This window comes from Coturnix japonica, chromosome 2, assembly GCF_001577835.2.
Source record: "Coturnix japonica isolate 7356 chromosome 2, Coturnix japonica 2.1, whole genome shotgun sequence".
NCBI lineage: Eukaryota > Metazoa > Chordata > Aves > Galliformes > Phasianidae > Coturnix > Coturnix japonica.
The window spans coordinates 109849492-109865817 of NC_029517.1; the positions used below are offsets into that span (position 1 = coordinate 109849492).

The 16326-nt window shown below is 44.8% G+C and overlaps 1 protein-coding gene across 1 annotated transcript in view; it reads right to left on the reverse strand.

Moving 5' to 3' along the window:
• The window catches only part of PAG1 (phosphoprotein membrane anchor with glycosphingolipid microdomains 1), a 90433-nt gene extending 76615 nt beyond the window's left edge, over positions 1-13818 (reverse strand). The window contains exon 1 of the mRNA XM_015855849.2: positions 13730-13818. The gene's annotated coding sequence lies outside the window, so the exon portion shown is untranslated. The remainder of the gene's footprint in view (positions 1-13729) is intronic.
• Positions 13819-16326: the final 2508 nt, after the last annotated feature.

Here is a 16326-nt window from a genome sequence, read left to right on the forward strand (position 1 = left end):
AAGGAGAGACAAGGAGGTGAGAGCAAGATCACAGAAGCTGGGGAGGGAGGCTATACAAGGAACTAGAAGAACAGAAAGAAAACAAACTGAACATGGAAGGAGAGATCATAGATTAAGAGCTTCTGCCAAAACCAGTGGTTGATGTAAAAACAAACAAGCAAGCAATAAAAACAGAAATCAAAAAACCAAGAATGCTCCATGCTATACAAAGGCAGGGCTAAAACCAGCAGGACCAGTGTAATACCGTTCAGTTTCAGGATTACCCAGACTCAAAGGTGGTTACAACAGGGCACCCTGGCACAAATATAGGCCCTGCTCTTGCAAGACCATCTCAAGACCAGAGGCTTCAGGAAGAGCCAACTTTGTTACTGTGGGAGCAATGACACATGAACCAAGATCCATCCACCTCAGCATCAGGTCCAGCTCAGTTCCCTTGCTGAACACAGCCTGCATGTGCACCTGCACAGATAAAACAGGCATAGCTGAACTCAAACTGACCCTGTGCCAAACTACCAGTATTTTGTTGCACTGAGTTCCTCAGACAAACAACAGCTCCTTTCTGATCAATCTCTTCCTTTCCGAATCAACAGCAGAGAATCAAAATCATGCAGTTTGCAACAGTGGAGATTCAGTGAGGGTGTGCTCAAGGTTAGGAAGAAGCTTTTATCTCAAACCAGGAAAAAGAAAAGGGAATCAATCCCCACTGAAGAGCACTTCAGAGCAGTCACTCAATGCAGTTCCCAAGGCTGCTGCCAGGGCAAGATCTGGCCAATTCTGGATACATTTACCATGACTTTCCTCATCACTATACCTGCTCAGGACTTCCACCACCAGCTTTGCATTTAAAGAGAGTTACTTCCAAAACATATTGCCACACAGCTCAGCTCACAGTCAACATATTGTTCAGTGCTTCCTTATCTCCTAGAGATTAAATGCAGCTTCCAGTGCTCTTCTTCTGCTGAAGGGCCCCATGTCACTGCTTAGATGACATGGACCCTTATCTCCCCAGTTTACACACACCTTTTTAATTGCTCTGGGGCCAGCTGCCTGGTCAGGGCCAGTGGAGATAAGGCAAGGGGCAGCCCCTGAAGCCTCTTGGGCAGGAGCCAGAGGCAGCTTCAGCGAGGACCCGTTCCTGCTCTGTCTTGTTTCATTTAAATGAAGTCTTAGGATAAGACAAGAATGTGAAGGCTGCAGCAAAAACACCAAAGAACACGCATTCTTCTTGGCGCTAATACTGAAAACTACAGCAACTAACAAATAGATTCAATTACCGAGGTAGATGCTAACCCAATTCAAGGGAATTGGTACATATGTTATAACAAGACGCTGGAGCCTCCGCCTGATCACATTTACATGAAGAAATCATCTTATGCAAATCTCGTATCCACAAGTGAAGGCCATGCAGGAGAAAAGAAAGAGTGGTGAGCAGAGATTTGTGATGCGTGTCGGATGGGCAATTTAAGGTAAATCATACCATTCGGTTATACAAGACATATAATCTGGAGAGAAAAAGAGCGTAGCTTCAAAGTCATAAATTATTTATAAATAATACAGTTATCTCATGAAATATCCAAAAGGCCAACCACCTATTTTTTTTCCATTATTTTTTTTTCCCACTTTCACAAATCCAGGAGAAGCGGAAGATGAGCATTTATCAAGAGAACGCTAATTTTGGGGAAGGGTGAACTTGCACAGTAAAGTTAGTTACAGGCTTGAGAACATCACTGCAGGATGGCTGTGCTCGCCGCATAAGAGGACAGGAGAAGGCAAAGGAAGTGATCTGGAGTGTGCTACGGAGAGAAACTGCTCCCTGGGGAGCTCTCACCCTCTCAGGACCATCACTGCTATTCAAAATCACTGCTTGCTTTCTGCCAGTTTCCATCTTCTTTTAAGTGAAATCCCCAAAAGGCAGCATGGAGATTCACAAGTCCCAGCGGCAGCACTGTGGTATGCAACATGCTTTCTGCCAGCAATGCCAACTCCTCTGAGCACGAGCTACACTCTGCGAGATGTGCAGTGGCATCTCTGTACTCAATTTGCCAGTTGCTCTCAGCAGATGACACCTTCTCATCTCCATCACTCAGTGAAGCATCTGTCCACTCCATTCCCTCTATAATACATAATATAACTAACTTTTTTTATATGTGCTTTCAGCTGCCCAATCATCCTACATGCCAACCAGTGCTAACCACTTTCTGATACATAAGCAGTTTATCATTTACTTTTACAGTGCACTCTCTGCCCTTCAGAGTCCTTTTAAGATCTTGGTATTCAGTTTGTGACCCAACACAGACCAGTTGTTTTCTGTTGGATTCATTAGGGGCAGATATTCCATATACTTTGTAGCCTGAATAACTCTTAACTTCTGTGCTTTCAGCAGACGACCCTTTCCACCTGCTTACATTCTGATGCAGATGCGTTACATGACTTATACAGTTTGCCCAAGCAGCCTCCCATGTAGAGCCTGAGGATATTAATTTTCCCTCTCCCAACATTATCCTGTTTTCAACTAGTTTCCTTTTATTTGTGTGTGGAAAGGTATTTTGGTTTCTAAAAAGCCCTAAAAGCTAAAAGATGGATATCAAGCACTGTATCTCGGACCTTTTCTGAGATTCTTTGAAGTGTTGGTGTGTATTTCCATTGTATAACAAAAAGAAATTTTTCCTAAGGGTCACACAAGTGTAATTCTTGAATTTGCTGTTTATATCACATGTGCAGTAATGAGGCAAATAAAACATAAAAAGAAAGAAACTGGTTTATTTTCTTATTATCTTCAGATATTACTTACCAATTTACAGCAATGAAGAGAGGGGAAAACACCATTAAACTTCCCAACTTCAGGAGTGTACCCAAAGAACTGTATCTACTTTCCATAGGAAGAAAAGTTTGTCCCTCCATTGGTTAAAATGTTTCTTACTGAAATCGACATCCACTATGCAGTTCAGATCTTGATGAAGGAAATATCACCCATTTTGCCACTCATGAGGTCTTAGCCAGCAAATTACATATGCAGTTGCTTCTCTTTTGAAGTCTCTAATATTGCAAGTACAACCAGAACTGAAGTTGTTCATGGTGCACGTGTTTAATATGAGGGGAACTGGGTAAAGGCTTAAATTCCATCCTTTTCTAAAATGGCAACTCTCCTTCTCTTTCAGGAAAATCAAACACCTCGTGTTAAGACTGTTCCTCTTCTACCTCAAATAACTTCATCCCTGACCTGCAAAGCCTTCCACAGTCACCAAGGATCACGCGTAACAATCCTATTTACACTGAGAAGACAGCACTGATATATCTAAGATTAGCCTGTTTGCAAACTTGAACATTTCCAAGCGTGAAATAAATTAATATGACAGAATATGTATATTTCAGTCTTTATTCTGCAAATGGAGAGTCAGGGAATAAAAACAAATGGGACATCAATAGTCAAAGGGAAACTCCACTGCTGCTACCCTAGTGACAAAGATTAAAGCTATGCCTGAAATTAATATACAATTAGCTTGCAAAACAAAATGAGAAAGCTAAGGTCACCAATAATAGTTCTATGGCTTCCACTTGCATAAAAAGCTGCACATTTTGAGTGTTTTGTTTCCATGATGCAGTTATCTCTGTCAGAACGGAGAAACAAACTCAGTGGCACACCTTTGTGTTTTACAACAAAAACACTCTCTGTAGGCCCATATTGATACAAGTCTCCTGCCCTGCATCTTGCTTATGATACTGCTTAAGGGCTATCAGCACGACAGCCAAGCTCACCACCTGGTTTGTCATTCTTTGGAGACAAATGTGACACGATGCTGGCTGCACAAACACAGCTACTACAAACTGGGCTTTAAAGAAAAGCCATACAAGTGAGTTGCACAATAAGCATTATTTGTCTACCATTTACAGACTCGAGTCACTGCTAAGAATGAGATTTCTTTTTATTTTTTCACATTTTCTTATGTTTACATCCTTCAGGAACAGGAGAAAATGACAAGCAGCTTCCCTGCTGAACAGACCAGTGCACACATGCAAGAGTTTCTGTTTTATAAACTGAGGCTGAAAAAGCAGAACTGAACTGAGAAGCAGACATGAGGTACCTTAATGTATTGATAACCTTTTCTGGGCAAGTGGAGAACTATCTTTGAGTTCTTTAAAGGACAAAATAGGGAACTGTTATTTAAGAACAGGCTCTCTTTAAAAACATTCTGTCTGTTTGGAAGATGGCATAGAGGTGTTTCTGCCACTCATCCAGCACAGCTGCTTTCAAGTGCAGTTGGTCTGGTCACACAACCACAGGATGGATGAAGTTGGAAGGGACCTCTGGGTCCTTCTGGCCCAATCCCTGCTCCAGCAGGGACACCCAGAACAGGGTGCCCAGGGCCACATCCACACAGCTAATAAAGATGTCCAAGAAGAATCCACAGTCCCTCTGTGCCAGTCTCCCATACAGTAAACAAGTGCTTCCTGGTGGCCAGAGGGAGCCTCCTGTGTTCCAGTTCATGTTCCCTGCCTCTTGCTCTGGCACTGGGCGCCACTGGACAAAGTCTGGCTCCATCCTCTTGGCACCCTCCCTTCAGGAGGGTCCCTTCAGGACACTGATGAGATCCCTGATGAGCCTCCTCTTCTCCAAGATGAACAGGTCTGGGTCTCTCTTAACGGTTGGACTGGATGATCTTTTAGGTCTTTTCCAACCTTGGTGATTCTACGATTCTATGATTCTCTCAGCCTCCCCTCTGGGTGCTGCCCAGATCCTTAATCATCTTCAGTCTTTCACTGGACTCTTCTGAAAAACTGCTTTCCAGGTGGTGCCTGAGGCTGTTCTTCCCCAGATGCATAACTCTACACCTTCCCTTGTTGCCAAGTCATTCCCACATGTTTAAATGTTGGATGTGTGACAACACCTGGCTACTCTCAATAACACTGCTGAAGTTGATGTCCACTGGATGCAGCGATGACCAGCTGGGGCCAAGCCATAGAGTCACTGGAAACCAGGAGACTCTCTCCCAATATAAACTACCTGCTACTTTTTTTTAAGCATGGGTGTAATTAAATACACAAGCTAATAGACAATACAAAAATACTACTGCTCAGTGGAACAAGAGCACGCCTGTTGCCGTGTGTAACTCAGACTTGTTAAATGAATTAAAGGTGGGCTCTCATGAGAGGAGGGGCTTCAGAGTTCACTCACAGAAATCAAAATACACAACTAATAGTGAAATATAAATCAAGAGCATGAAATGAAATCTTAATGTTGAGAATGGAGAGAAAAATTAATTCGTGCTTTCACTTCAGTCAATACAATTGACTGGAACGACTACTTAAAAGATTGGACAGACTGTCCACTAAGATACTCTGGAAGACTAAACTGCTGTGCCATAGCTCCGCATAATTAGTGCAAAGCCCTTTCCCTGTACATTGGTAAATTTCATGCCCTTAGTTGCCAGGTACATCTTGTTCCAAACCAGCTACACTGGCAACACTAAAAGGTGCTGATAGGTATGCATGCTATTTGAATACCACAGACACAAATGAGAGAGAAAACAAACAGGAATGAAAATCACATTACAAAATAGCAATAATAAACTGCATTAATAGATAACGTTTAAGTAAAGGTTCATCACTGATGTTCTATAGGTAACTGTTTGCCTAAGCTCCCATGCATAATGTCACACGCCACTACCTCCCAGTGCAATGAATTAATCACCACAGGAAAGCTCTGTGACAAGTCACATCACAGGAGTCACGAAATGGAAGTCACTGTACCAGCCAGCAAACGACATATTAAAAAAGAAAAAAAAAAAAAAGGCATAAAATGTTCTTTATACTTTCCACTTAAATATGAACATGAGGGATTTACTTTACTAATCTGTGCCTGGCAGAGCTGGGGCTACGTGGAGCTGCAGAGACAAATGTCTAATTTCCAACCCCCCTCCAGCTACATCAAGGTAAGAAAGAAGAGCGCTTCTGTCACTTCTGAGCTGATTACTGCAACACAGCCAACACCATCTTCTGGCTTCCCTCCCATAACTAGAACAGCCAATTAAGATGGCCAAGATAGTACAAAACATACCTTTTTGCAGCACTCTCATCTGTATTTTAGTTTGCCTGCCCGTTTACAATTCTACATCTCTATACCAGCAGCATGCTGAGGGGGTGAAGGAACTGCACAAGCAACTTTGTCTGTCCAAATCTCAGTGTACTCAGACTGATTAAGCACTAGGTCACAATTAGGCATTCTGGGGGTAGTGCTCTTAAAAAACATACTAAAAATGAAGCAACTGTTTGACAGTATCACAAAATGCAAGAAGGATATACAGAATACACAGATCCAGTCTGGCCTTTATCATTCTTCCTCTCTCCTTAGGCAAGCAAATCTATAAAGCTTCTCATCTAATGTGTTAGATTAATAAATGATGAAGCTACAAACAGCAGATTCCAACCTCCTATGATGTGAGCTCAATTATTTTGCATTTAATAAGAATAAAGGAAAATGAAATTAATTTAATCTCTGTAATTGCCATGCTAAATGACACAATCTTGCCTATTATGACAGATAAAAACAATACATTTACATTTACCAAATCATCGTAAGAAATCCAATTTTTACTCTGAACATTATTCTGTGATGTATTAGGTACCATCCTTGGGAACATACATGCCAAATGCTGCAGCAGAAATCAGGGCTGGCCTTGCTTTCATCCAAAACTGGACTCTGGATCAGAGCTACTTTTTAACTACACTCAGCGTTCAAAAGGAAAGCAAAATTATATTTAGGAATGTGCTTCATGAACATTCTTAATTAAAGTAGTGTGGGACAATCAGTTTTCTTAGAGTTCTAACAGTAAGATCATTGGTCCACCAGAAGGAAAAGCAGCAATTGTTTATTAAAGGAAGAAACTTTTGCAGGCTGTGTAATTTGCTAGGACACCACCTTCAATACCATCAGCAGTAATTTCCTCCTGCCACTTCCTCAGGCTCACCTCTCTATCCAATGTCCCCAGGTGGCAGCAAGGCGCAGGCACCAGTGCTTCCACACAGCCCTCAATTCCAGACCTGTGTTTCTCCCTGCTGCTTTAACTAAATCCTGGACATCAGACCTCCTCAAACCAAACTTTGCTTTGCCATTTCTGGTGGCCGTACCACAAAAGTGGCTCACAGCCATGTGACAACAAGCATATCCAGCTCTTTCTCTCCTTCAGTCACTTCCAAACGATGAGCCTCTAATCCCTTTGGCTTCAGCTGTAAAATTCCCATTGATCGATAATGGATTTTCCACTGATGTAGAATCAAGCACTTTGACTACACCACTACGAATTAACAGAAGAGAGCTCTGCTAATCCTTTATGAGCAAGCTTAATCTTTGGTTTATAGAAGGAGCGAAGGCCGCCTTTTCTCCAGTATCAGGAAGGATTTTTTTCACATTTTATTTGATCAGAACCAGTACTACTTGGAAGACATAAGTCTAGATAGCACCACAAATGTACATTACTGCCAGGTGAAGATGGAAGAACCTGAGCTATGAATTCCAAAGTCAAATCTGGTTTAAGTCCCAGCTCTCTTTGACTTAATCTTCAGTTTAGTCCATAAAGTGTTCTCATTCAGAAACAGCAGGCTGACCAAGCCTTTGCAGCATTCACCTTTCAATTAAATACGAGTAACATCTGAAAGCTCACATTAAAATAGCTGTACGATTTGTTAGGGTTCTCCTAATTAAGTTATTTGAACACTTCTTGTACATCAGCTATATTTAGGGCTATTAAACGGCAAGCAAGTATTAGCACCTCCAAAGACTTGGCTAGTATCTCTAAAGCAATGAAGTCATCAGAAAGATGAACTTATTTTACATCAGGACACTTTTTTATTAAAATGAATTGTATTAGATAAAAATCAAACACACTTTATCAAGTCTGCGGGTAGCAGAAAGGCTTTCCTTTTTATCACAAGAAAGTAAACTCATCGTAATGCTTCAATACCTGGTAAACAAGAGCTCAATGAAGGAAACCCCTACTCCACTGAGAGACCACTACTCATAAAGTCTTGTTCCACTGCAGTCAGCTGTGCAAGGATACTCAAAAACACTAAAATCTTGGTATATCAAGCCCAAATATAACAGTTGCAATTGGTCCTGCGCATCAAATAGCCCTTAATTTGACATCCTTCAGGGCACAAATAATTCGTTGATTTAGTGATTCATCATAAGCACTGCTCCTACAACGGGACGAAAACAAGTCTTAAATATATCAGCTAAATGGTTCCTCTAAAACACTGAAATGCCACCTTCCTGTGTAGGACAATAAAATGTTTCTCTGTTGTCATGTATTTCATTTCCCCTGCTCAGGTGGGTGACCTTTTGAAAGGAGCACTGGAGGCTGACACACACCGTCATTAAAGCCGTGCCTCTGTCTTCCCCTGCATCTACAAGAACAATGAGCACGGGAGGGATGAGGTGAGAAATGCAAGGAGTAATTAAGAGATTTTGTTTCAGGGAGTTATCAATTATTTATGAGTAAATTCCCAGATGAACACATCCAAAGATGAACAGTTTTTAATACATTTCACCTTCTGTACACATGGCACAACGCAATCAGACACGAGCTAAATTGGATGTCTGACTGCTTGTGGTGTCAAATGGTGAGCAGAATCTGGGCATCAGTATATCACTGTTATGTACTTAAAGTACAGGAGTCTGCCAGATGTAAAGATCTTTCACAATTTTTCATGATATCTCAAAGGAATCACTCTTTATATTATCTCTTACTTGTCAAGACTGCAGCAAAGAAAAATTTTATTTATCTGTTTGACAACTGTCCATCTTAAATAGAAGATCCAAAGACTCTTTGTGATATGGGAAATACAAACTTAACACCCCCTCCTTGGGGTAGGAGGGTTGGAACTTGATGATCCTTGGGGTCCCTTCCAACCCAAGCCATTCTGTGGTTCTATGATACATGGTGGTCTTTCTTATGAAGCAAGTACTATGGAACCAAATCACTGCATGCACTAAGAATGCTTTCCACAGCAAGTTGCTGATCTAATTAAACATGCTGTCACTGCAAACAGTCATCCTGGAAATCTAGAAATGTAAAACAAACCTGCTGTCACACCTTCAGGTTTGCAGAACTGCTCTTTCAACTCCTCCTTCATGGACATTCCAACCAACACAGTACTGACAACGTCACCAACCTCAGCACTTCCACAACTCCTGCAGTAATAGTCCACTCTTGTCCTACCCTAGCTAGACTAAACTTGTCCAGTACCAAGAAGAAAACCACATAGAAATCCATTTTAGGTTTGCTTGCAGTAGATAAGAGTGTTTGTTATGTACTTGGATGAAAGGAGCACATCTATATTTACTTCAATACAGTGTGGCTCTTGAAGTTAGATGAAAAGATTTACTCTGGCCAAGCTAGTTTATTTATCAACATAAGCTATGTTCTCAAAGGCTCATCTTCATCATGTTTACATGAAAGTAGACATAATTTTTCAAGGGCTGTCTCACATTCTGAGAACTGGAAAAGGACAAAAGAAACTTTTGTGAGAACTGTAACATCAATGAGCAGTGTAGGAACAGCTCCTACCATTTCCAGTTATTTGTGGTGGGTGAGAAAAATCTTTCCCACATGGAGCAATTCCTCCTCACTCTGCAGACTTACCAACAGGCAGAAGCTTCAGTGGATGATCAACCACTATGCATCTAAGCTTAGATAATGGTGACTTCCATTCTTACACCAAAAGGTAAAAGTTAATCACACTTGAAGCACGACAGCTTATGCAAATACAGTTTCCTAAGTATCTAAAAAACAAAATTAAAAACCCTTTTTCTTCTATAAGAACAATTAAGGGCTTTTCATACTGAAGAGCTCTTGGTTACTGTTAGCGAAGCATTCAGAAACACAGCAGAAATCAATGTACTACCAACCAACCAAACCCAGCTGTTGAAGTCCCAGTTATTGCCAACAGGACCCTGAACATGACTCTGTATTTTAATATAGAAATGTTATTGCTGAGTTATGTAAATATTTAAATGACATTTATGGACAGTACCATTCCTCACGAGCTTATACTTTCCCACGGAAGACTTCCATAGCAATTAACAATGCTGATCTTTATCCTCCACACTGACTGTTCATTCATCCTTTCTAAAATGAACACTGCTTACATACGACCCAAGAGGGCTGTAACAAGGCAGTATTTATCTGCCCTAACAACCTACCATCGCTGTTTTAATTAAACCTTGGTTATACCACACTCACAAAGTGAAGAAACGCCTCCTGCCACTCATTTTCACCTGGCTACTTGGTGCCCTGCTACAGGAGCTGCTATGGGGACTGTTCCCTGACCCCATGTCCCCCATCTGCTCCTAAGCTGCGGCACTGAATTGGGCCATAGGAATCTATGTCCCTTCCCAAAGAGGGGTATGCTCCTTGTCAGATTTGACTGATGCTCTTGGCTCAGGCACCACAGTTTGCTCAAATAACTGTGGAGACAGTGTTGTAAAAAAATGCTTTCCCACTAAAGAAAAGCACAGTCAAACTGCGTGGGGGTTTGCAGCATATGCTCTCAAATATGGCACTGAGCACCTGGAAGTTCCTGCTGACCAGTCTCCACATGCAGCTCGTACAACACAGATCTGCCTGCCCAGCATGCAGGGTTCTGGGAGCTGGAAGGCACAGGGATGTGCCATGTGTACTCATGGGAGACTTGCAGGGAGTCCCTGGCATGGCACAGCCACTCAGTAAGAGTCACTACTACGATGGAGATGGGCAACCGTAACTGAGGATATCTGCAGTAACTTTGCACTGGAGCCTTCAGGCTGCAGCTGTTGTACCCATGCACTTCTACAAGGCTTCCACAAGGCCTCATGAGCACAGAGTGATTCCCAAGCCTAGAACTTACTGCTGGCTGCATTACACAAAAGGGCATCCAGTGTTCCCCATTCCACATGTTAGCCAGTGTAAGCAATAGTTGACTGTGCTGCTCATTGAAAGTAAGGGACCATTCAGCTCCTCACAGCCTCACCTTGAGCACTGGGTGCAGGTTTGGGCACCACAACAAAAGACACAAAACAAGACAGCATCCAAAGGAGGGCTACAAAGATGGTGATGAGTCAAGAGGGTATGGTGTATAAATGAGGAGCAGCTGAGGTCCCTGGGTGAGCTCAGTGCAGAGCAGAGGAGCTGAGGGGAGGCCTGATGGTGGCTGTAGCTCCTGACAGGGAGCGGAGGGCAGCGCTGAGCTCTGCTCTGTGTGACAGTGACAGGGCCCGAGGGAACGGCATGGAGCTGTGCCAGGGGAGGGTGGATGGGGGTGAGGGTCCCTATGTGCTCAGGACATGAGGACGAGAAGCAAGCAGCCATAGCCTTGTGAGCAGTCTCATTCAGCAGGGCCACAGCCATTCATCCCACAAATATTCCCACTTGTGAGGGGAGCCTCAGCTTGGTGACCTACAGACCAGTGATGGCTCCTGACTGCAGTAAAGCTCAGGGGCATTGAGGATGAGCTGCTGGCCCCTCAGCACTGCATATCCCAGTAATGAAATCTGTAGGCTTCTCAACACCTGGAAGCAGAAGCATCACTGCAGGAGTCTGAATAATGCTGTTTGAATGATTTATGGTTTCAATTAAATGTTAAACAATGTCTTTGAGCCTACTTGGTCTATTAATCTTATTCTTGCATTGTATTTTGCTGTTACAAATGATAGTGTTGGAACTACTTTGAAAAAGCCCTTCCATTTTCCATTCCCTTCCTACTGGAAGGAGGAGGGCTGTGCACTGTTCCAGCCGCTAAGCTCTCCAGCACTTTACCAGCACCATCAACAAGCTGATAAACAGATTTAACTCCATTGTGTGCCAATGAAGTCAGCCTCGGGAAAGAGCCTTCATTAACAAAATGCCACTGCACAGCCAGCAAAGAAAACTCGATTCGTTTCCTGTGGGTTCCTCGGCATTGTGTTTCTTAAAATGTAAATCAGCTTGAGACTATTGAGCATTTCTTATTTCAGACTTGAAATCCAGTTGCCACTTTCTGATCAACGTAACTTTAATAGCGGGGTAAATTTAGAGCGTAGTTCTGAAGTCATTTACATACAATGCATGTTCTAAAGGCACATTCAAGAGTCCATCAATGAGGGCTCTGAGGAGCACTGCCTTCAAATGTGTTCCTCATTAAGTGACATTTCACAAAAGGAACTTAGTAAGAGATAGGTGTGCTGGTGGAGGGCCACATCCCACAGCCTTTACTCACTGCGCTGCCTTCAGACCAGTTTCTCTTTCAGAAGTTGCAGATCCTCATTGCTGACCTGAATATTGATTTTATGTTAATAAAATGCTGTGTTGAAATACCGGTTAAAAATAAAGCCTCTTTTGTATTTCTGGCCTGCAAAATGCTGCACACATTGCGCTCGCTATTGTTTTTCAACAGGAGCAAAAGACTCTCCCCTTACAGAAGATGCTCTACGGGCTGCAGAATGTGGCCCTCGTTAAAGAAGCTCACAGCTGAATGAATCCCTTTCCCAGAGAAAGAAGGCACTTTTGCTATAACGTAGCTGCACATCTAACACACAGGGATACTCATCAGGGTACCATTTCTAAAGATGCAGGATAAGAAACCCAGCAATTGGATATTTCTGCTTCTGCTTCAGCATCAATGGGAAACAGACACAACAACAAAGTACTCCCAAACACATGCCCGGTATCTTCTTCTGCACAGCCTCTGAATAAACGCAGCTCCAATCACGACTTACCTACGACAGAGACAGATTTCAAGAGGACTTGCTGCTGGTTTAACACAGCACCTTGCTTTTTTCTTCTTAGCTTAATATAATAAGAACTCCAGATAAAAGTTAATCGAGCCTGTCCGCTAAGAAGGAGAAAAAAATCTTTGCAGTCTGAATGTTATCTCCGCTCTTTCTCTCACACACTCTTTTTCTGCATTTGTTGCCTACCGGCTCGGTGTTATTTCAAAGCCCGTTCCTTTTACAAATGTAATCAACTCAAGTACTCGGCACCACAGATGATGTATCGCTCTGCTTAAAACCAAATCTCCGAGGGACGGATTAGAAAGAAAGGTTAAAGAGCTCCACCGCTCAGAGCGTTACAGCTCAGACACCTATAAATCACTGCGTTTGTTTATTGAGATCATCGGGTCCATCAGAACGCTAAACAACTTTCCGCCACGACCGCGCTCCGGGCTCTTATGGGAAGGAGATGCTCCAAGCGGCAGCCAGGGCGATGCGCTCGGACCCGCTGCCGCTCGCATCACTCTGCCGCGCTCTGAACGGCGGCCCCTGCCCTCCCGTGCCGATCGCATCTTCTCCAAGAGTTCCCAAGACGAGGAGCAGATGCCGCCGCACAACAAACTGCACGTACCGGGATGGGAATGGAAGCAGCAGCCGCAGCCCCAGCCCCAGCCCCAGCCCCAGCCCGCCGAGCCGCAGCGCAGCCCGCACCGCGCTGCACCTGCGGCCGCCGCCGGACTGACCCCGGTCCAAATGGCCGCCGGGTGACGGCCGGACGGGAGCACGGCAGGACCGGGGCAGCCCGCGGTGCGCTCCCAGCCTCGCAGCCACCAACCGAGCCCAGCGGACACCAGCCGAGCCCCGCGGCCGCGCAACCCCGCGCACACACAGCCACACACACAGACATATATATACAGATACACACAGACATATATATACAGACACACGCAGACATATATATACAGACACACGCAGACACGGCAACTTCGCGCACCGCCCCCAACTCACCGGCAGGCGCCGGCCCCGCAGCGGGGCGCGCCCCGGCTGCCGCCTCCCGCCGAGCGCTGCCCGCCGAGCGCTGCCCGCAGGGGCCGGGCAGCGGCGAGGGAGGAGCGGCAGCAAGTTGCGGCGCGCGGCTCTGCCCTCCCTCCTCCTTCTCTCCTCTCTCTCCCTCCTCCTTCTCTCCTCCTCCTTCGCCCGGGGGAGGCGGCGGAGAAGCAGCGAGCGATGTCCGCGGAGAGTGCGCATGTCCCCGGGCCCCTGCGCGCCGCGCACCGCAGCGCTGCTCTGCGGAGGCTGCGCAGGGCACGGCCTGATGCGGGAGAGCCGTGATGTGCGGACACACGGGATGGCAGAGCCGACCCCGGGATGCCCCGCAGCTCCGCGCTGCTCCGCCGTGTGGCTGAGGGGGTCTGGGGGCCGGCCTGGAAAAGGAGGGCGAGGAGGAATGCGGGCTGCCTGTCCTCCTGCCTTTCCTTTAATTCTTTTTTTCTGTCCTTCCATCATGACTCATAGAGACAGATATTATGTCTTCCAGATCGTTACGAGTGGCTTTTTGATGTAACAGGGTCTTTAGGTGAAAGGGATAACCACCTTTTCCATCAGGCAGGGAAGCACGGAGGACTTTGAGTGAAAGGTACAGTGACAGCAAAGGCAGGAAAGGCTGCAAAGGCAAATGCCTGATTTAGATCTCTGGAGAATCTTTAGGGAAATGGCACAACTGCTGTATGTTTCCACCCACATGGGAGCACTGGGCTGACACTCAGTGAGGTTCTTGCTTCCTAAGAACACGCTCAAACCCCATAGTCTGTTTTGCAGGAACACGTATGTGTGTCACGTCTGTGGCCTTCTCCAGGTCTGAGCCTGAGTCTGCGTTTGATGCTTACCTGCACAGGAAGGTGGTTTCTGGTTGGTCGCTTTTGGTTTGCTTTTTAAAAAACAATTAAAGCAATACCAATACAGCAGCACCATCAGCATTTTCATCATCATCTTCGGCAAGGTTATGTCTCAGTGTATTGTCCCCACGTACATCCATACAACGAATCCTCAGGGCTCCTTTCTTCACATCATGGTACAGTGTTACCAGCTGGTGGGTCCCTTGCTGGAGGGAATGGAGGCAATGGAGGGAAAGGACCCACACGGGCAAGAGGAAGCAATGGAGTCTTTCAAACAGGCCAGCAAAAATGAAGCACTCTGAGGCGTGATTAATTCTGCACTCCACAAGAGTGAAACTATTCCCTCTTGTCATTTCTGTGACAGGTGCTCCCAAAGGCCCCGGTCGCTGTTAGAGCTCCATTATGTGAGGCATTGCACTGGTGCATAAGTGACGTGGTCCCTGACACAAGGGCCTTATAGTTTAGTGTGAACCAGAATGCAAGATAAGAATGTGAAATATAGAGCAGGAGAGGAAGGGCAGCTGAAAGCCTTCACTGTTACCACTGTTATCACCTGCGTTATACAACTTCACAGTTATTATCACATGTGAATAACATAAATAACGTACATACATCTCAGCCACTTCTGTTCTGTTCTGTTTTGTTTTCCCATTGAAGAACTGAGAAAAATCACATGCCCAATCTAATCTTCAGCAAAAGGCTGATGTTGGGAGCAATTAGTCATGCTGGGCTAACCCAACAAGCAAAGGTGTAAGAACTGATGGAAGTCCCAGCCTTTGTCTGATAGCATTTTGAGATAGCAGCCTCAATGTGCAGCTGGACACATGCCACCTTCACCTCATACCCTGGAGAAGCCCATCTGACCCCTTGTTCAGGCCCCTACTGTCCCACACTGTTCTGTGTGACTCTTTGTAAGTGAGCTGGAGGAAGAGATTATTTTTCAGCTGGATCCGTTCCCGGTCCAGCTGAAGGTGAAAGCAGCCAACTTCTGTGCTGATGGGGCTGGCAGAGGAGCAGGGGGTCTTGTGAAGCAGCCACAAGTGTTATGTTCTGTCTAGGTGCATGGCTATGGCCTCAGCTGCACTGGAGGAAAGCAGGTGCTTTTTTGCTTTTTGGATGCTTACAGTGGATTGAGGTGCTCAGACACTGTAAGTTTCAGATGAGATGGTGTGCACTAAGCCATCAGTTCACCTCCACCAAAACAAGGAAGCCCTGTTCCCAGCCATCAGTCCTATCATTTCCATCGTTTCAGCTCTGAAGGCTGTGAATCAAAGAATTCCTTCTCTTAATGCTGGTTACTAACCAAGCAGAAACATGACCCAGGAAGAAAGAGGTGCCAAGATTTCTGCTGGGTCAGTGAGTTGAACCTGCCCATGGCCAAACTCCAGAGCCACCACAAGCGAGGAGGTAGGGCCCACGGCTGGGGGAAGTCTGAGTTACAGAAGAAAGAAAAGGAAGAGAAGGAACAAAAGCCATTGGATACATTTAGGTGCTCAGTGATACAGCATTAGGGACCAATTTATACATTAACTCAACTCTGCACAAGCTCTGCTAGTGCAGGCAGCTCTCCAGGTGGCTGTAGTCACTCATTTATTTCCTATTTTATGTAATATATAGTGTGGTCCTAATTCCACATATTTTATTCATGCAGAAATACTCATTAAAGAAGTTTTAATAAGTAATTGGGGAAAACTCTGAGTTCTCAGCCTG